This window comes from Artemia franciscana, chromosome 10 (assembly GCF_032884065.1).
Source record: "Artemia franciscana chromosome 10, ASM3288406v1, whole genome shotgun sequence".
Lineage (NCBI taxonomy): Eukaryota > Metazoa > Arthropoda > Branchiopoda > Anostraca > Artemiidae > Artemia > Artemia franciscana.
The window spans coordinates 44,489,618-44,505,476 of NC_088872.1; the positions used below are offsets into that span (position 1 = coordinate 44,489,618).

The 15,859-nt window shown below is 35.7% G+C and overlaps 1 protein-coding gene across 2 annotated transcripts in view; it reads left to right on the forward strand.

Moving 5' to 3' along the window:
• The window catches only part of LOC136032232 (protein jim lovell-like), a 238,474-nt gene that overhangs the window by 144,527 nt on the left and 78,088 nt on the right, over positions 1–15,859 (forward strand). The gene's annotated exons all lie outside the window — the stretch shown is intronic.

Below are 15,859 nucleotides of genomic sequence, written 5' to 3' on the forward strand. Positions count from 1 at the left end.
ATATTAGTCCAAAAGGAAACTCCTAGGTCGGGCTAGTACACGTAAATTTATTTTAATTTATAACAACAATATATCCCAATAAAAATTGGGGTAGCCAAATTAAGACAGCATTGATACAATATAGCACACATATATATATATATATATATATATATATATATATATATATATATATATATATATATATATATATATATATATATATATATATATATATATATATTAAATTGACATTTAAAAAAAACAAAAACTTTGCCAGCTGTGACAAAGTAGATCTGTATCTTTCGATTCAGAAGTAGAAAGACTGTTGATAAGAGTGAAGCAACTGGATTAGTATTAAGTAACGTTTTAGTTACTGGAAATCGCCAAAGCCTGCCTTTAACCTACAAGACCAACGTAACGAAACATATGTTACCAATTTAAGGAAAACACAGTTAGAGATTTGTATTTTATATTGCTAGTTCACAGAATAATCACCAAAATGGGCTAAAAAATTACTGGACAGACTCTTCAGCGGAGATGTACTTTCAGCTGTTCTATGTTGGAATCCCCCAGTCATTAAAAAAGAAAAAAAAAATCATTTATCTAATTGACATTTCAACAGATACTGAATGTGTGGCTGGTGTACCGCCTTACCCCTCAAGCCACATTACCCAGGGTCTATGGTAATAAATAGCTCATCCTATTCGAAACGCTTTTTATTGGGAGTTTGTTTCATTTTGAATGACGAAGCTGTAGTTTTATGTATATTTGATACTGAACAGCATCACGTAAAATTGTTAGTATAGATGGTGGCTGTTGTGAAGATGTAAAATTTTGAATAGCCAAGGTACAGGGTATTTTTTTGGATTTGGAATAAGCTTGGACTAATTAGAAGATAAGTGCGGACTAAAGTTAGAATATTCGAAGCCATGCTAGTTCTGAAGTACGGGCTATTCGAAAGGCTAAGGGAGATATGTTAAATGTTTTCCAGGGTGTTTGAAAACACTTTAAGTACCTATTTAACTGACCGTATATCAAACAATATGCTGTACGAAAAAAGTGGGTTAATCTTAGATTTCTTGGGCTATAATGAAAAACGGGTTGATATGGTTGGGCAAGATTGACAACAGCAATTCATAGTGTATTCCTCATCCAGCCGAATTAGGCAAGTAAATATATACCAGTGTAAAACAACACATTTCTTTTTTCCCAAATCCCCCTTCCCTCCTTTTCTATTGCCAAAATCCCCCTTTTCTTTCTGTAAACGTGCTAGCGGGCTTGATTCAAAGAAATTGCAATTTCAGGACTGTAATTATGTAATTATGGTGACTAGGACTTTGGAAGAACAGGTGCAAGAGACAGAGAAAATAATAATCACGAGCTAACTCAAGCCTTGGTCACACTGAGTGTTGGAGTAGTTCAAGAACTAACATAATTGTTTTTTTTTATAATGAATCAATGAATGAAGTATTCTATTACCCATCAACACACAAAGTGAAAATGATGGAGTACAAAAAAAAAGAAAAAAAAGAATTATTAGAAATATTTAGAAAAAGAATATACTTTAGAAAAAAAGTATACTACAAATGATTCAAAAAGGGATACCTATCCGGGAATGGTCCATTACAGGCTAGTGGTCTGGCTATTATAGGCAGCACAACAGCGCTGTCTTAAGTAAAGAGTGATGTGGGCACAGTTTTTTTTTTTTCTTTTTTTTTTTTTTTTTTTTTTTTTTTTTTTTTTTTTTTTTTTTTTTTTTTTTAACCAGAGCACTTTGCATCGAAGGATTTGTCGCAGAAACTTCAAAAAGGGCTTATTTAATTGTAAATTGAAAGGGCTGGTACCCTATTATTGATCAAAAGTAATTAGTGGGCAACTAACCCCCCCCCCCCCTCGCCCACCATTTTGCCAAACACATCCAATCAAAATGTTGAGAGAGCCATTGTGTTGAGCCTAGCTAAAAGGTCCAAAAATTATGTCTTTGAGCATAACGATCCCCCCAATGTCTTCAGGGCAAGGGTTGTAAGTTATGCCCTGGGATCACTTAATGTTTTTTTTTTATAGAAAGCGTGGTGGTACAAACTTATGAGGGGGCTCATTGGACTGTTAATCAGAAGTTTTAGGGCTCTTTTTAAGATTCAAAGTGATTCGAGGGTGGATACGTCTCCTCGCCCCACACCTCGTATTTTCCCTAAATGCATCTAATAAAAATTTTGAGATGGCCATTTGTTGTTGCGAAAACCTCAAAAAAGGCTCATTCGATTGGAAATTGAAAGAGTTATTGCCCTTTTTATTAGTTCAAAGTGGCTGGAGGGTAAGAAACCCTTCCAACCCCCATAAATTCTTGAAGCTCTTTATTTTTCTTCGTAAAACTTGTTTTGTGGAAAAAGTTTTTTAAATTAATCAACACTAATAATAAGGTCGACAACCAAATATTTTTTTTATAAGTAAACGATTTCAACACCAACTTGGGAGTTGAAGAAGGAACTTAGCAAATTTGAAAACAGTTGTCTAATCTCTTTCTTATCCGTGGCTGTCAGAAGACCCAAAAGAAGATCTAGGAACAGTACATGAGGGGAAGACCACGGCAATATAAAGCCTAAACAGGAGTAATTTTATTATGTTTGCCTGTCACACAGCAAGTTAGGAGTATGCCCTGTGTAATTCTTTCTCTGTGCCGGGAATAATCAGCTTGGATGCAGCTATTGAAGGACCAATTGGAAGGCCTACTAAATCAGTTCCCATTTATAAACTTAGCTAATCTTTGAACCTACTTTTTTAATTTTTAAACTTCAGCAGTCTTACAAAAGAAATTTTAGAAAAGTATATTCTGATACACAGAGCTGGTTACGTGACTCAAGACAGTCCTAACTTTACTGATGTGGTCCGGGATTCAAACCTGAGCCTTTAACCCCTTCTATCCCCTAAAATAGTCACTCTTAAGGCTAATATAATTCTATAATATTAGAATTTTGTTAAAGCTGTTTTTTTTTTCCATTCATCAATTTTACAAAACGTGTAAACAAGCACTGGTGGCCTTCTTAAGGCTCAGTAGGCAATAACAAAAAGGGTTCTGTGTCTGTAATTAAATTGTAAAAAAGTCAAAGTAAAGAAGAATTTGACAATAACTTACACTTGAGTTAAAAAGTGCTATGATTCAACTCCAAAAATGTTTTTTTTTTGTGTTCTTGTGAAGCAGGGCTTCTGTATATAAAATAGAATATAATTTATTTTCGCTTAGCCAGTCCATAAGCCCTGGCAAAATATATAAAATAAAGAACAATTACACAGAAATAAAAAAAAAAATATAACATAATCCTACAGAAACCTAGCTTCAGGATCCATCGCGAGACGGGGGAATTGTGCCAAAATGTCAGTAAGCTATAATGTAATCATATATTAAGCAGTATAAATGCTTAGAGTTTCTTAAATGCGTTTATATATATATATATATATATATATATATATATATATATATATTCACGATTTACGATTTGTCTCTCTTCGCTTATCAAACAGTTCGTGGGAACGAACTGTAGTAAGGAGCGACCCGGCTCAATAGTAACCAAAACTCTTAAAAATGGAATTTTGATACCAATAGCTATATCAAAAGAATCGCATTTTAATGCTGGTTTTAAATATATAAGTTTCATCAAGTTTAGTCTTACCATCAAAAGTTACGAGCCTGAGAAAATTTGCGTTATTTTAGAAAATAGGGGGAAACACCCCCTAAAAGTCATAGAATCTTAACGAAAATCACACCATCAGATTCAGCGTATCAGAGAACCCTATTGTAGAAGTTTCGAGCTCCTATCTACAAAAATGTGGAATTTTGCATTTTTTGCTAGAAGGCAGATCACGGATGCGTGTTTATTTGTTTTTTTTTTCCCCAGGGGTGATCGTATCGACCTAGTTGTCCTAGAATGTTGCAAGAGGGCTCATTCTAACGGAAATGAAAAGTTCTAGTGCCCTTTTTAAGTGACCCAAAAAATTGGAGGGCACCTAAGCCCCCTCCCACGCTAATTATTTTCCCAAGGTCAACGGATCAAAATTCTGAGATAGCCATTTTATTCAGTGTAGTCGAAAAACCTTATAACTATGTCTTTGGGGACGACTTACTCCCCCACAGTCCCCGTGGGAGGGGCAACAAGTTACAAGCTTTGACCTGTGCTTACATATAGTAATGGTTATTGGGAAGTATATAGGCGTTTTCAGGAGGATTTTTTTGGTTGGGGGGAGGGGTTGAGAAGAGGGGATATTCTGGGGGAACTTTCCATCGAGAATTTGTCATGGGAGAAGAAAACTTCCATGAAGGGAGAGCAGGATTTACTAGCATTATTTAAAAAAAAAAAATTAAAAATAAATGTGAAAAGGCTTTTTCACCTGGAAGTAAGGAACAGCAATAAAACTTAAAACAAACAGAAATTATTACCCATATAAGGGGCTCACCTCCTTATGATACCTAGCTCTTTACGCTAAAGTATTTTTAGTAATTTCAACTATTTATTCTACGGCTTTTGTGATTCAGGGGTCATTCTTAATGAATTGGGATAAAATTTAAGCTTTAGTGTAAAGAGCGAGGTACTGACGATGGGGCGAATCCCCTCATATATGTAATAAAAACATGAGAATACAAAAGTTCTTTACGTAAGCTAATTTATAAGTTACGTAAATCTTTTACCAATAAAAAGATTCGTAAAAAATTAAAAGTTCTAGTTGCCTTTTTAATTAACCAAAAAATCGGAGGGCAACTAGGCTTCGCCCCCGCTCTTTTTTTCTCAAAAAAAAAAAATGTGCAAAATTTCGTTTTGATTATTCCTCTGCGGAGAGCCAAAATCAAAACATGCATTGATTCAAAAACGTTCAGAAATTAAATAAAAAAACGAGTTTTTTTAACTGAAAGTAAGGAGCGACATTAAAACTTAAAACGCACAGAAATTACTTCGTATATGAAAGAGGCTGCTTCCTCATCAACGCCCCGCTCTTTACGCTAAAGTTTTTTACTGTTTTAAAAAGAAGAATTGAGAGAAAGAGTCAAACTTTAGCGTAAAGAGCGGGGCGTTGATGAGGAAGCAGCCTCTTTCATATACGAAGTAATTTCTGTGCGTTTTAAGTTTTAATGTCGCTCCTTACTTTCAGTTAAAAAAACTCGTTTTTTTATTTAATGTAATAAAGAGTCTTCTTTTAAGTCTTTACTTTTGCTTATTACAACCATTGTGCAGTAATAAAACCCAAGAAGTGGTGTGTAGAACTTGAAGCAATAAGGCTTTTTGAGATGTTCACTATTCGATATTCCTCCTTTTTCCCCCTAGAGAAGGCCATAAATTTTTCCTCTATAGTTTCTTTGGGGTCATTTTCCTTAACATTTTTGGCTTTTGCGATTCTGATATTACATTTTTGGCTAGATATGAAAAGTCATTAATCTTGTAACTGGGAGAAAGTTTGATAGTTGTTTCTTTGTAATTGTATGGAGGGTACTATTATCATACTAGTTTCATGTTACTTATATTGTTCCTATGATTCTTCGCGGGAATTCAATTTAAAAAATAATGACAAAGACATTTGCAAAAATCATTGTGTGTAGTCAAGGTCAGGAACTTTATCAAGGAGGATGAAGTTTGGGTCCTTAGCCCTCTCCTCTTAGTCCTAAATTTTTCCAACTCTTGAGCACTTCTACTTATTATTGTAAAAATAGTTTTTTTTTGTTTTATTGACCCTCCAGCCCCGCCAAAAACAAATTTGGATGAACGTGCTGAGTTCAGGCCTACTTATTGTTTTGATGATTACATTCTCTTAGGGAATGTACCAAATGTTTTTAGGGTTTTTACTTTAAAAAAGGTCTCTTAGTTCAAAGTAAAGGATTACTTGTAACAATTTCATCAAATAGCTCGTGGTAATGAGCTGTCAGTAAATATTAATCTATGCCATCTATCAAATCTGAATGGCAATCAAAACACAAATAATTAAATGTTGATAACACTTACTATATTTTGAACTCTCATAAGAATCTCCTTTTCACGATAATTTCAAATGTATACAATTCATTACATTCAAAATTACCCATAAAAATTTAAATTTTGAGGTATTTTGAAGAAGCTGGCCGTGACTCATGCGAAATGACTCTTAAAGATAAAGGGACTCGTGGTACGACTTTATCAGCAACCTCAACCTCTTCATTGGTACGATGCAGATTTCATCTTCTCTGCAAGTAGCGCAGCTACCCTGGAATGGTGTGGCCATCTCTTCCCAATGTCTTAAGAAACCCTTTTTCAAATTAAGAAAAGTTTCACCACGTTGCCAAATTGAACCGTGAAAAAAGTGGAAACTTATTTGGGAATTTGACAATGCTTTTTCTGTTTACACAACATAGGCTAGTCTATCTCCCAACTGTGTGGGCCGCCCATACAGTCAGAGGATATTTCAATAGACATTAACAATTGATACATCATGTCCGATTGGTTTTTTTTCTCCTGGTGTTTGAAGCAAAAAAATGAATGTAATATTTGTGCTTTACATTATGAAAATTTAGCAATGGAAGCGATATATTCGGAATCAAGAGAAAATAACTATTCTATTTATATGCGTAATAAAGTCTAAACGCTAAAGAGATAAATATAACAAAAGAAGAGACTAGATCTTTATAAAACGAATGTCTTGTAGGTAAGTCAATTAACTTATATTTTGAAGTGTTTAATAATATTAAACACTTAAGCTAAACATTAAGTTTGAAGTGTTAGTAATATTGAGCATATCAATTCATAGCTTGGAATTTTAGCTATTCGGTGACATGCATATTTCTTTTCAATTTGTGTTTGGTAACAAGATGCTAGGGAACATACTCCCTATTTCAAACTCCATACAAAACTATGTAGCATTATAACTGCCAGAGGCAAATCTCCAGCATTGTTATTCGTAGAGAGGCAAGAGGGGTAAATACCCGGATAGTCAAGGGGGATGGGATATATAATAATGTTTTTTCCACATTATTGGGGGGCAGGTGCCACCCCATAAACAACGGTCCTGATAACTGCATTGCTTTTTATGGAAGTCTTGTTCGTTAAAAACTGAGTTCCCAGTTTGTCCTAATTTTTATGGCACTTGGTATTAATCAAGTGACATATAGCAATCGCAAATTCTGTCGGTCTGTCGGTCCCGGTTTTGCTACTTTAGGCACTTCCAGGTAAGCTAGGACGATGAAATTTGGCAGGCGTATCAGGGACAGGACCAGATTAAATTAGAAATAGTCGTTTTCCCGATTTGACCATCTGGGGGGGGGGGGAGTGGGGGACCCGTTAATTCGGAAAAGGTAGAAAAAATGAAGTATTTGTTAACTTACAAACGGTTGATCAGATCTTAATGAAATTTGATGTTTGGAAGGATATCGTGTCTCAGAGTTGTTATTTTAAATCCCGACCGAATCTGAATTATTAATTCTGAAAAATTAGAAAAAATGAGGTATTTTTAACTTACGAACGGGTGATCGGATCTCAATGAAATTTGATATTTAGAAGGATATCGTGTCTCGAAGCTCTTATTTTAAATCCCGACCAGATCTGGTGACATTGGGGGGAGTTTGGGGGGACCTAAAATCATGGAAAACGCTTAGATTGGAGGGATCGGGATGAAACTTCGTGGGAAAAATAAGCAGAAGTCTTAGATACGTGATTTAAATAATTGGAACGGATCTGCTCTATTGGGGGGGGGGGGGGTTCATTCTGAAAAATTAAAAAATGACGTATTTTTAACTTACGAAGGAGTGATCGGATCTTCATGAAACTTCATATTTAGAAGGACCTCATAACTCAGATCTCTTATTTTAAATTTCAACCGGATCCAGCGTCATTGGGACGACCGGAAATCTTAGGAAATACTTAAAGCAGAGAGATCAGGATGAAACTGGATGGGAAGAATAAAAACCTGTCTAAGATACGTCACTGGCATAACCAGACCGGATTTGCTCTCTTTGGTAGAGTTGGGGGGGGGGGGTAATTTGGAAAAATGAGGTATTTGTAACTTATGAAAGGGTGACCAGATCTTTATGAAATTTGATATTTAGAAGGATCTTGTGCTTTAAAGCTCTAATTTTAAATTCCGACCAGATCCTGTGACATTGGGAGGAGTTTGAGGGGGAAACCGGAATTCTTGGAAAACGTGAAAATTGGAGTATTTTTATCTTACGAATAGGTGATTGGATCTTAATGAAATTTGATATTTAGAAGGAATCCATGTCTCAGAGCTCTTATTGCAAATCCCTACCAGAACTTTTGACATTGGGGGGAGTTGGAGGGGGAAATCTTGGAAAACACTTGGAGTGGAGGAATCGGGATGAAGCTTGGTGGATAGAATTAAGCAAATGTCCTTGATACGTGATTGATGTAACCGTACTGGATTCGTTCTCTTTGGGGGAGTTGAGGGGATGCGTTCAGTGATTTGGCCAGTTTGGTGCTTTTGGACAAGCTAGGACGATGAAAATTGGTAGGCGTGTCAGGGAGCTGCACAAATTGACTTGATAAAGTCGTTTTCCCAGATTCGACCATCTGGGGGGGGGGCTAAAGGGAGAGGAAAAATTAGAAAAAAATGAGGTATTTATAACTTACGAGTGGGTGATCGGATCTTAATGAATTTTGATATTTAGAAGGATATCGTGACTCAGAGCTCTTATTTTAAATTCTGACCGGCATTAAGCCTTTGATTTTCCTTTTAAATCAATCTGTTGATTCTTAGAATTTTGTTAGAGCTCATACCATATGAGCTCTTGGCTCTTAGCTCTTCTTGCCTCGTCACAAGTGCCATATGAGCTCTTAGCTCTTGTTTAAGACGTATATGACTGTAAATTTTCATTTTATCAATTTTAAGAATTAGATTTCATTTTTACTGCCCTTGGTACTTAGCAGAAAAACCAGGGGTGGTTGGGGCAGGAACTGCCCCTGTGCTTTGATAGCACTGAGTACAAGGTTTGTTCGAAACGCAAGTTCTGTTTCCATTTTTTTTTTTTCGCGGCAACTCTTCAATCGCAGTCTCTCGAATACGCGATAGTAACTGTGATCCAAGCTGGGCCAAAGGACGTCATTCTAAACTGGCTCGAGTGTGTACATATTTTGTAGCACTTGTTTATATTAGCTGGGTTAATAAGATATCCCGCCTATTGCGTGAAATTACTCAAAACAAAGGATATGCAGTGCAATTGATTTTTTAACACATAATTACGATGATGCCGATTCATTTTATAGCAGATAGTCAAGAGGGATGAAAATTGGGTTTATTGTGATACCCCCCGAGACCAAACGGCAATCGATGGAATAGAGGTACACTTGGTCACTGGCAAAAGTCAAACAAAAAAGTCTCACAAAAGGCATGGCTTTCATACACAATAATGATTATTGTGTTGCGAGAGCAACACATTGTTTTTGTCGTGTTTTTTTTTTTCCTAGCACCCCGATTTCAGCCTATTCCTAGAAAGTGGCAAGGGTCTAACCTCTGCGGTTTTTACTGAAAGTGTGGACTTTAGGCCGGATTGATGAATATGACTTTGCATTTTGGAAAGTTTCCTAGAACTCTTGCTTGGGGCAAAAAAAATCTATTGTTTCTACCCATTTCTGTTCGTGATTTCAGCTGAGTTTATCATTCGGTTTTTTTGCACTTGGGGTTGCGGTAGAGAAATGGTATCACATGTGCCTCTTAATCTTAAAAGTTCTCCTATTGTTAAAGAAATTATAGTTTATCCTTTGCTCCTTTCTAAGTTAGAAACTTGCCCACGGCAAAAAAGTCAACTCATGAACTAAGACAGATAGATTTATTTTTTCCAACAGTCAATAGCTCTTGATGAGTTGATCAAAGTCTATGTCATCCATTTTTTGGTAGAAAAATCCTTCATGAGATGTACCAGATTGAAAGTTTAAAGGGATTGACAACTTCAGTAGTAAGGTACAGACTGAAGCGAAAAATAGGCCGATACCATTTCTGAGACATATAGGGGAGTTTTAAGCAACAGTCGGCTGTTAGCTCATAATCATCTTCGGCAATGGGTTCGCAACTTTTGCTAGTTGATGTACCTATTTTTTGTCTCCGGTGTATTTTATGGTAACAATAATTTGGCTCCAGTGGTAAGACATGTAGGGGACTTGTAAGTAATAATCGGCTGTTAAACTACAATCATCTTCAGCAATGACGGGTTTGCAACTTTTCTAGTTAAAATGAGGAGTTTGTAACTTTTGCGAGTTGGTGTACCTAGTATTTATTTTAAGATCCCTACGAATTGACAACTTCAGCATTTAATCGAAGCGAGGAAACAGAACCAAAGTGTTGCTCTTGCAACACTTTACTCGGCAAAGCCGAACAAAGGTTCCTGCAACACCTCACATTGCCCATGCAACGCAGATCTAGTTTTACCATTTTATATATTGAAGTTACTAATAATTAGTCCCATTCCTTACAGTAATTAATTTTTTAAAGTTTTTTTTTTTAACTGCAAGTAAGGAGCGATATTAAAACTTAAAACGAACAGAAATTATTCCATATATGGGGTTGTCCCCTCCGCAACAACCCGCTCTTTGCGGTAAAGTTTGACTCTGTCACAACTCTACTTTTTAAAACAATAAAAAAAAAATTAGTATAAAGAGTGAGACGTTGCGAAAGGGACAAACCCTTTCACATACGGAATAATTTCTGTTCGTTTTAAGTTTTAATGTCGCTCCTTACTTGCAGTTAAAAAACTTGTTTTTTTTATTTAATTTATGAACGTTTTTTAATTAATGCATGTTTACATTTTGGCTCACAGCGCATGAATAATTAAAACGAAATTTGTATATCAATTATTGTTTTTGCTAAATGGCTTTCTTATAGTTTTAATAGGACAATTTTGATGAAAAAAGGGGGGAGGAGGCCTGGTTGCCCTCCAATTTTGGTTACTTAAAAATGCAACTATATTTGTCTATTTTTGTACGAACGTTTTTGTTAGTAATAAACTTACGTACCATGCGAATTAACGTACGTAACAAGCTTCTGTATTCAGCTTTTAATCGACGTTAATCGTTTAATCGACAACTTCAGCGTTTAATCGAAGCGAGGAAACAAAACCAAAGTGTTGCTCTCGCAACACTTTACTCGGCAAAGCCGAACAAAGGTTCCCGCAACACCTCACGTTGCCCATGCAACGTAGATCTAGTTTTTTACCATTCTATGTTTTGAAGTTACTAATAATTAAATCCCGTTGCTTACAGTAATTAAATTTTTAAAACAGTTTTTTTTTTTTACTGCAAGTAAGGAGCGAGATTAAAACTTAAAACAAACAGAAATTATTCGGTATATGGGGTTGTCCCCTACGCAAAAACCTTTGTGCTAAAGTTTGACTCTGTAAAAAATTTAGTGTAAAGAGCGAGTCGTTGCGAAAGGGACAACCCCTTTCATATACGAAATAATTTCTGTTCATTTTGAGTTTTTATGTCGCTCCTTACTTGCAGTTAAAAAAAAACTGTTTTTTTTTTTATTTAATTTATTAACGTTTTTTAATTTATGCATGTTTAGATTTTTGCTCACCGCACATGAATAATTAAAACGAAATTTGCATATCAGTTTTTATTTGCTAAATGGCTTTCTCATGGTTTTGATCGGACAATTTTGATGAGAAAAGGGGGGAGGAGGCCCGGTTGCCCTCCAATTTTGGTTACTTAAAAATGCAACTAGATTTTTCTATTTTTGTACGAACGTTTTTGTTAGTAATAAACTTACGTACCTTACGAATTAACTTACGTAACGAACTTCTATATTGGTGTATTTTTATTACGTATATGAGGGGGTTTGTCCCCTTGTCAATAAACTTTTAATTTCCGTTAGAATGAGCCCTCTCGCGGCATTCTATAGGACCACTGGGTCGAAACGATCACCCCTGGAAAAAAAAAACAAAAACAAGCCAATAACGACATGCGTGAAGACAATAACACGCATCCGTGATCTGTCTTCTGGCAAAAAATAATACGAAATTCCACTTGAAACTTTTACAGTAGGGTTCTCTAGTACGCTGAACCTGATGGTGTGATTTTCGTTAAGATTCTATTACGTTTAGAGGTTGTTTCCCCCTATTTTGTAAAATAAGGCAAATTTTCTCAGGACCGTAACTTTTGATGGGTAAAACTAAACTTGATCAAGCTTATATATTTAAAATCAGCATTAAAATGCGATTCTTTTGATGTAACTATTGGTATCAAGATTCCGTTTTTTAGAGTTTCGGTTACTATTGAGCCGTGTCGCTCCTCACCACAGTTCGTTTCTACGAACTGCTTGATGATTGTTCTTACACTCCAGCAATGTAGTAAAAAGTTTACTAAGGAAATGTGTTCGCTCCTTATATAATGAAAGAGCTGAATTAGGCGTATAAGCATCAAATTATAAAGTTCTCAGCTTAAATGTTTAGAAAGGCAATCTGTAAATAATACACTTGTAAGTGAGAGTCGGCTATTTATATCGGACCATACAATCCTCCCAGTATATCACTAGGCACAATGTACGGTTAAGAGCTGGGGGCCGGGGATGTAGCAGTCGCTGTATTATCTTCCATAATTTTTGTTCGTTTTAAGTTTTGGTATTGCTCTTTAATTTTTTATTTGTTTATTTATTTGATTTCGGTTCATTTTTAATATTATCTCAGAATAATCTAATTATTAGCAAAGCTCTTGTCCTGGTCTTTATGCTTAAATTTAAGTGTTGTATAATAATGCTTCGAAATGAAAATCGCCCTAGAAAAGGGTGACTCCTCACGATTCTTTTAAAGGGAGTTTGAGATGCTAACAGGATTTTTCAGGGAGAGAGAATCTAGAAATGCAGATTTTGCGGTTGTTCCATGACTATATTATTCATTTTACTCCCAGGGATTTTATCTTCTTTAGTTAAATACCCTTCTCGTCCCCGTTTAGTTTCTTCTGTCTAGTTTTTCTTGGGTCATTTTTTAACATTCGTCGGTCCATGGCCGTATCCAGGAGAGGGTACAGTGTCCCCGTAGAAATTTCTGTTCGATCTGTAAAAAAAAAAGTATATATGGACAAATGTTAGATGCATTTCGTGAAGATTTTTTTGTGTAAACTTCCCTCCCATCAAAAGTTCTGGATACACCCTTGCTTGGGTCTCTTGACTCTAATATTACATTTCTAACCTTATCTGAAAAATAGTTAATCTTATAACTGACGAAAAAGTTTGCGGGGTGTTTCTTTGTAATTAGAGGCGGAAACACTATTATATTGAAAAGTTTCATGTTAGAGTGCTTTTTTGACCTTTGAATGCTCTTAGCTCTTTGAATCTTCTTGTCTTACTGTGAAGCTGTTTTTCGAATTCAATATTGACGAGACCGGATGAGATGCTCGAAGTTGCAAATCCCAAAAGTTCATTTATCAAAAGTTTACTCTCTTGAATCCAAGTAATCTTTTTGTAAATCCGCTCTCAATCCTTCAGAAAATGATGATAGGATTGTATTCAAAATATATAAAAAGATAAGCCAACCTCCATATTGGGTTTTTGGTAAAATTTTAAAAAGTAGAATCGTAGTAAAACGGTCCAAAGTCGCCGAGTCTTGCGTTTCGAGATAGATTCGTTTTCCTACTGAAAATTTGGATTTCTGAATTATTTTTTTTATTATGTTTTTTTTTATTATTGGTACGAGGATCTTCTGGTAGTGTTGCCACAGATGATAAATGATTTCGGAAACGTATTCCAAGAACATTTTCTCGAATGAATGAATCGAGATTGAATTGATTGGGAGAGTGTATTTTCCTAAAGTTGATATCATCCGTATTTTAATAAAATAATCAAACCATTCATGATAATTAACGATAAGCAAAATATAGGTGTCAATAGAAGCCGAGACACAGTATTTTGGTAACTATATATACCCAAAGAAATTGCTTTTTATGGTGATTCAAGGAATGTGAAATTCGAAAGCTTATAGTTACACACCAAAAATTAATAGTACAAGAAAATGTTTATACTTTCAGAAAAGAGGGAAAATTCACCTAAAAAGAAGGGCCATCTCAATGCAAATTCCAGCATCAGATTTAGCATATCTGAGAACATTTCAGTAGTGGTTTTAAGCCCATATCTTTTTTTTAGAAATCCTGATTTTTTCACAGAAAGACGGTTTCGCATGAGTTTTCTTCACCAGAGTGAAATACCAAATCAGTGGTCGTAGAGTGTCAGGAGACAGGTCATTCGGAGGAAAATTAAAATCTATTTTGCCCTTATTAACTATTAATTGAGGTGGTGCAACTGTAAGATGCCAATCCCTGCCATTTAGTGCCATGTAACAACAATTTTAGCTCAACTAGGGCTAAAATGCTATCGAGCCGAAATTCTGCTATTGCGACTTGATTGAGGATTGATTAAAAGCTGATATGTTTAACCTCACAGGTTCAAAGGCCATATCCGCCGCGGTGGTGGATTACTCCCTAATCATATATGGCTATCACACAAAGTCAATGGTTATTGTAGATCGTTTGTAGATGTATACAAATGGTTGTATGTACAATAATTATAGATTACAAATAGACATTTGATTCGGATGATAGAAGAGCTTCAGTGAATTTCCTTCCTTTGTATGATAACTTAAAAACATACGCGTGTTATATCATCTCTTTCGAAAGATACGTGTGAAGATGCAGTTTTCGTTGAATTTGCATTTTATTTCAATGCTGTCTTTTGTTAATCACAAAAGACACTAGATATAGCAATTTCCTTTCAAATGAGTCCTTAATCACCTCTATGTGATGTTCCAGCATTCCAATTAGCGGCAGCTAAAAAAAGAAGAAAAAAGTAGACATCATTGTATCCCATGTGAAACAGTGATTTTTCTTGTTGCGCGAGATGGGGACTGTAATTTTCCCAAATAGGGTTTTTGGATGCGGTGATTCTGGTGGTGAAATTTTCATTTCGATGTGACCTCATTTTTGTTGGGTCGTAGGGTTTCGAAATACCCCAAATTTATTTTCGCAGCGAACTATTATCATTGAGATTCATCGAAAAAAAAGTTACTATTCCTGAGTCAGCTTCAAATGGCGATTCCTACTCACTTGACAGTTATTTTCGATGCACGTTTTTAAGTTTCAGTTACCACAGGCTAGAGTTCGTTTTTTCGTAGGTTGCTGCTATTGCCACAGCCATGATGATTGTAGCTGCTGCCGCTAAGCACATTCCAGTGATAAGTGCTTGGTACGAGAATAATGTTTGTGTGGTTAAGGTAGGAAGTGAGGTTAGTATATGGTTTTGTATGAAATCTGGAATTAAGCAGGGTTGTGTCACATCCCCGATTATATTTCGACGGACTTAATTCTAAGGGACACGGCAGAGGCTATGGGAGAACATGGAAGCCAATAGGGAGGTAGAAGTCTTCTAGACCTAGATTGTTCAGATGATCCGATTGTCCAAGATAAAAACTTCTAAAAAATGAGTGAGCTTGGAGGTTTCAGGAGTTTAGGGTGCAAGAATAGGTTTGGAAATGAATGTTAAGAAGACTACGTCGTTTAATTTGGGAATAAGTAAGGCTGAAGAGGTGATATTAAGTAATGAGAATATCGAGCACGTAGAATATCTTACCTAGGAAGCATTATTAGTAAAGATGGTGGAGATGCAGTTAAGATGAAAAAAGTGAAGTAGCCGAGATAAAGGGTGTTTTCTCACAGTTGAAAAAGTTTTGGAGGATAGGAAGATAAGTTTGTGACCTAAAATTAGAATATTGGAAGCCACGGCAATGACAGTGGTAAAGTAAGCTTCTGAGATGTACGCGTGGTTCTGAGACGTGGACGTTTTTGTGACTGGATTTTGTGTACTCATGTATTTGCGTGCATTTTCAAATCTTTTTTTTCGGTTTTGTCAGTGTGGTTTCTGTTCTCCAACACAA